A 6669-nucleotide genomic window follows, 5' to 3' on the forward strand; every position below is an offset into this window, starting at 1 on the left:
GGTTTTGGAAAACACTTCAAGCTTGGTTGGATTAGACAGAAAGTGTTTGTTAATGTCAAATTTTTAGTTAGGCTTAGGTCTGGCCTTGATTGGGCGAGTCGACTCTAGATGCTCCACTGTTGCCCTGGCTTCAGGGTCATTGCCCACATTATGTGGCGCAACTACACATTATTCAGGTGGATGCGAAAACATAGATCGGCGCGCACCCCCCACCCCCCACCCCCCTCCGAGGTAAGGAACGTCAGGGTGAAGGAGCGACGCAGCCCCCTCTCCCCCCGAGGCTAGGGTACGTGAAGGGTAAAACTCGCTACTAATTAACTAATTACCTCGTTATGTGCGCGAGGTGAAGGAGCGTAAGGCGCGCTGAAGTGTACGGGAATACATCATCGGCGCGCCGCCCCCTCCAGACGGGGTTTTGGCGCCCCCTCTGGTGCTGCGCCCCTATGCGTTGCATACACTGCATACCCACTTTTTGCGCCACTGCCCACAGGCTCAAGTGTTTTTCAGACTTTTACAATTCATGTGCAATTTTAATTGCGTTTCCCCACAGGGGACATGGAGAATTTAGTTTTTTCTTTTGCGTTACCTTGCAATAATGTACTGATCAGATAATGCAGCGTAGCTGAATACTGTAAGACTTTCTTACTGTGGCCATCATACTTTCTGATATTCTGTAAGGTTTTTGTAAAGTTTTTCCATGTATCTTAATATCTCGTTGTGAGATATCTGAGGTTTCATATATCTTTTTCTTTTGGATAGAAAGGCACCACAAACCTATGATACAAACAGAAACTTTCCGTAAGAAGGAAAGAAATAAAAAATACATCCAAACTATTTGGACTATTTCTGAGTTATTATCATTGGGTAATGAGTCGTCTGACAGTTTTGATTGTGTGTCTTTTGTGTTTTCTGAATTATTTAAAGGGTCGTTTTTATGTTCAGTTCCATCTCAATCTTACACAAACGGATGCAGTGAATAAATAGATTTTCAATCCATTTTTTGATTGAAAATCAAAATCATGTGTATATTTTAGACATTTTAAATTGACATTTGTGACTGTGTACAAAATAGACCAGCAAATACTGCAGTGAACATATTGTGAGGTAAAGCAAAGGAAAAAAAAAATCCTCATGTCCCCCCAAAAGGCTCTGTATAATGGAAACACTATAATTGCAAAGTTGTGGAGGTTTTTTCTGACAATAGCAGAATATCGAACAAAGTTTTGCAATCGTTTGTAATGCAAGTACACCTGCTGATATACCTCTGAGCAGAAAGGTGAAGTGGCAACAGAACAGTACTGAAGAGGGTAAAAAGACCTCTCCACTCAAAATTCAGGTCCTCACTGTAAAACTGATTTTTCAGAAACTTTGTTATCTGGACGCAAATCCTCCAGTCAGCGTGAACTGATAAACGTTGTGCTGAAACAGTGCAAAGAGCTGCAGATGGCTCGCTCCTGCCCTTCTGTCACTAAATACACAGCACTGAGTTTCCAGTTCATGCTGTGTAACAAACTAACTGGTCTTTTTAGGCCTTTGACTAACAGGAACGCTGCTGGACGATGTCACCCAAGAGGCGCTCAAGAGGTTAAGACTGATGCCATCCTGTAATCGCCTCTTGATTGCAGTGACCTCCTCTGTCAGGACACTGCACCGCAACACGCTGCAGAAACTGCTTGGAAGAGACATGACAAATGGCCCGAGGCATTTATCTGGCTTTCAATCTTGCCATATCACACTCTGATTAAGTATCTGCAGTACGGGTGAAAACCACGCATACATGATGCAGAATACTGAGCTGACAGGATCTGCTGCCAGCATCCCTATGTCGATCCCCTCAGGTCCAAGATCTGATTTTAATTTGATTACAGGATAAAATTAAAACATCAATATGGAAATAGATGTTTGACTTCAGAAGTTAAAAAGTTGAGAATGAACTTTCTCTTATTTTTTTTTTCCTTCTTATGACCTTGATTCTCCATCACACAGCTAGCTTAAAACACAAGGAGAGATTTTCTCTACTGTTTTTACTACCTGATTTTACATTGTCTCCATGGATTCATTCCCATTTTTTTGTGGGAATTTTTTTTTTTTACTAACTCTTTTCTTGAACTGTTTTCCTGTTTCCTTCATTCTTGTTTTTTTTTTGTGCTGCTCTCAAAGCAACATCTTCAAATGCCAGCCATAAATATTCTCTTCTGTAAGTTTGAACATTAGGGGATCTCTTGTTCTTGCCTGTTTGTTGTAGCTCATTTTCTCAAGTCGATCTGCTGCAAAGCTTCACATTTTGAACAGTTGTTGCTCATTCTTACAATGCTTTGCAAAAGTATATTACAACCTCACATTTCAATGTATTAACAGAACAATGCAGTGCAAATTCGTTAAGTGGAAAGAATGTGTGAAACTGAAACCCCAAAATAAAATAGAAATTCCATTCAGAGGTTAGCTAATTAACCTCATTGACTTACATGCAAGTGTGTATCTCTAGAGACATTTTTTCCCCCCAACAGAACAAATATTAGTATTGTACTCTGCAAATGTTGGCCTTTTTTTGGAAGAGTGGAAACTTGAAAGCATTTGTTGGAAAAAAAAAAAGTAGTCATGTTTGCAGCTTCTGCAAATCATGCTGGGAACATAGCAAACTTCTGGAAGAAAATGATTTGCTCAGATGTGACTAAAATCAAACTTTTTTTTTAGCCTACATGTAAAATACTGTGTTTCGGACACGGACTGTTCCTCTGTGTCCTACAAACACACTGGTGGTGAGACTATCATGCTGTGGGGAAAAAACCCCCCCAAAAAAACAATGAGGTGGAGATTCCAGCAGGTTCAACCTAAAACTACAACCTTGAACACAAACGAACATGTCAAGATCAAGACGCATGAAAAACTGCGTCAAGACGTAAACACTAACTGTCCAAGACATTTTATATTCACTCTGACTGAATTTCAGGGTTTTTTTTCAAAGACAACAGGTCAAAGTGTCGGCCTCTAGTTTAAATGTGGTTCTACATCAACTCTGTTATGATGTGAAGCACTTTGAGCTGTAATGTGATACACAAATAAACTTGATTTGATTAAAGCAACTGCAAGAAGAAAAATATGAAAATCAAGTCAAAGTTTATAGCACATTTACAGCATGACCAAAGTGATTTACAACAAACAACGTCACAGGTAGATAATCCATCCATTCATCCATTTTCTTTACACCCTTGTCCCTTGGTGGGGTCAGGAGGTGCTGGTGCCCATCTCCRGCTGACGTTCCGGGCGAGAGGTGGGGTCACCCTGGACAGGTCGCCGGTCTGTCGCAGGGCAACACAGAGACACACAGGACAAACAACCATGCACACACACACACACCTAGGGACAATTTGGAGAGGCCAATTAACCTGACAGTCATGTTTTTGGAGGAAACCGGAGTACCCGGAGAAAACCCACGCATGCACAGGGAAAACATGCAAACTCCATGCAGAAAGACCCCAGACTGGGAATTGAACCCAGAACCTTCTTGCTGCAAGGCAACAGCTCTACCAACTGCGCCACTGTGCAGCCCCACAGGTAGATAAATGAAAAAAAAAAGAAATAAAAGTAAGTTTAGCACAACTAATAACACAGATATGAAATTGGCAGAGACACCAAAGGCTAGTAGCACAAATGAAGAAGTTATACTACGTATGACCTTCATTCCACTTCACTTTATTTCGACCTTCTCTTTCATATAAAATACAAATAAAATGCATTTAAAGTTTGTGGTTTCGGTGACAGCGTTAAATACTTTTGCTAAGTGCTTCATCTGTGACTCCTTCATCTCCTGCCTCATCCTCAGAGGAGGTCTCCTTCCTCTCCATCCACTCCTGAAGAAATCACAGCTTAACAGTCGTACCTGATTTCATCAACACTGCAGACTTTAGGAGGGCCGAGAGTCTAATCCTCTCTACAGCTGAATATATCTGTCACACCTTTTGCACACCACCTCAACCCACCTGCCCCTACACGTTCCTCGTGCCACTCTCATTCGCTTCTCCGCCCGCCCTAATTTGCTTGTTTTCTACCATATTACCTCTTAGGAGACACCGAAACCCCCTCCGCAGTCCTTTCCAGCGCACTCAGAGCAAATATCACATCTACAGCACTCCTTCAGAGGCCAGGCTATTAAAGAGCGCTCGACAAAAGGCTGTGATTGTGCCGTCTTGCAAACATTTGTGTTCAAGAGAGCGAAGAGCTCTAGACAAACAGCAGGTCTCCTCCGCTCGAGGAAAGGGTGAAACTTTCATGTTTTTATTGATCCGGCTTTTCAGAAGGAGCCACGGCGGTTGAAAATCCAAGACTTGTTTATCCTTCACAGCCATCAACTGGTGGCAAGAAGCCCGTAAAAAGAAGCGCGGAGCAAAAGCGGCGGTAATTTGCGCTTTTGTGGCAGCTTCACTATGAGGGTTTTTGAAAATAAGTCCAAATGACAATATGTACTGACATCGCCGAGTAACGTCCAGAAAAAAATAAAATAACAAATTCTGTTCCGTCTGTGCCATTTAAGAGCGCGGCGAAAATTACATTGACAGCTTCGTTTTTTCTTCTTCTTTTATTACAAACACACCTTGCCTGCTTTTCTTTTCGTGCCGGTTCATCTGTGCGCGCGCCACCTCCCTTCATTTCCAACCAAAGGAACACAGGTCTCTGTAAATGTGTGAACTGACTTGAAAGTACATGTTGCAGCAGAGCTTGATTAAATAATGTCATTCCAACCTAACACAGCCACCAGAGAACCAAAATGACTGACAGAGTACGTTATTTATGGACGAAGAGTTATAACAGAGGGAACAGGTCCTCAGTATTTACAGCTGCTGACCACTGACAGCATAATGGCGGCTCTATTTTTCCTCTCTAGGTTTTATTCCACTCTGACGCATCTCTTTTATGCAAAGTGAAAAGTTCTTCCATACCAAGAACTCGTCTCCTGACTGCATCTACTGATGGAAATGCTCTTAACTTATATTCTTCCTTATGATTTTGCACTCAAATCATTGTGGCTTTGCTTTTTTAAAGATGAGTTAAACCTTATGCTCTGATTAGATGAGGCATTGGAACGTAAACTATCAGGGTTTTTAATCACACCGACATCTGATCATCATCTAATTAAAATGCATTTTTTTCCCCTGCCAACAGAGTTGATAATTAAGCTTTAATACAGCTAGAATACAGAAATGTTATGTTTCTGGAGTGGAACTTGATTCAAGTGGGATTGGTTCAAACTTATTTACCTTTAAATGGATTCTGTAAAATTAAACGTGACGAGATAAACGTACTGAAGACAGAGCACAACAGACAACGACACGATTCTCTTACAGGAATCAAACGACGCACACGTGTTCATGTGAACACAGGAATCACATGAACCCGTGTTGATTCCTTTTGGATGTTAATTCAAAATGCCAGGGTTGAATTAACACCCAAAAGTGTCTATATGTGTCCAAGTCATCTGGTGTTAAATTCAACAATACCGAGTGTCACATTAACATTTACAGCGTTGCTGGTGTTAAAATATATTAAAAGTAACACCAGTGTAGTGTTGATCACAAAACATAATGTGATGTTAAAAAAGTAAATAATTGACCCACAAGGAGTCAATATCAATCAAATCCAGTGGAAAATATTCAAAACAATAAACAGAAATGGAAAGTTTAACTTTTCTTGAACCCATTTCAGCATTATTAACCAATGTTAACTTAACAAAAAAATGGGTGTCAATCTTTTAACACTTTAAAAAGTGTTACTTTAACACCTGCTGACTTGGACACATATAAACACAGTGTTAATTCAACACTGACATTTTTACTGTGCAGGAGATGAAGCAACTTCTGATGCAGAAACACAAAAACTAAAATAAAAATAAAAAACTTGAGTTATTTCTCATGAAGCAGAAACTATTTTGGAAGTAAGGAAAAAACAAACAGCGATGTTTTCACGAATCTGAATTTTGTTTTGTCAGTGAGCCACCCCATGTGGTTTTCTTATAGGGGAATAAGGCTCTTGGATCACTTTACCAAGCAGAAGATGCTGGAGCATTCAGAGTTTATTCACCAACCAGGCAGAACCGCTGCAGGTTTCCAGCTTGTCTTATCTCTCTCAACTCGTTCAGTCACATTTTAATGTGATCAAACTGAACTCTGTGACCGTCTGTGCCAGCAATGGATAAACTGAAAGGGATTTAACATTGATCTATTTGCGTGAAGTGATGTAAGATGGCTTTTAGCAGTCATTTAGTGCTGAATGAGTAAACTAGTGAACTGGGTTAGTTGTAGTTGCATTATTGAAACCCTGGGCAAGAATGAAATTCAGATTGGGCTGCATTCTTGTAAATCCATCAAGCATACTGAATGGACTTTTTCACTCTAATGAAAAAGTCCATTCAGCAAAGAGTGCAATATTTTTAAGATGTTACTGAACAGAAACATTAATAACGGGGAAGAGAGAGTGATCATGTTTTCAAGAAAACAAGCGAATAAAGATACAAAGAAAAGAGCAATGAAAACAAGTGTCTAAGCTTACCAGTTGTAACATTCAACTGGCTATCGTTAAGAGGATTAGCCAAAGCAAATTAGTCCACAAATTAAGTTATGGGCAGGGGTGAAAGTAGTTTTAAATTCTTGGGGGTACTATGACAAACAAAAAAAA

This window comes from Poecilia reticulata, linkage group LG2 (assembly GCF_000633615.1).
Source record: "Poecilia reticulata strain Guanapo linkage group LG2, Guppy_female_1.0+MT, whole genome shotgun sequence".
NCBI lineage: Eukaryota > Metazoa > Chordata > Actinopteri > Cyprinodontiformes > Poeciliidae > Poecilia > Poecilia reticulata.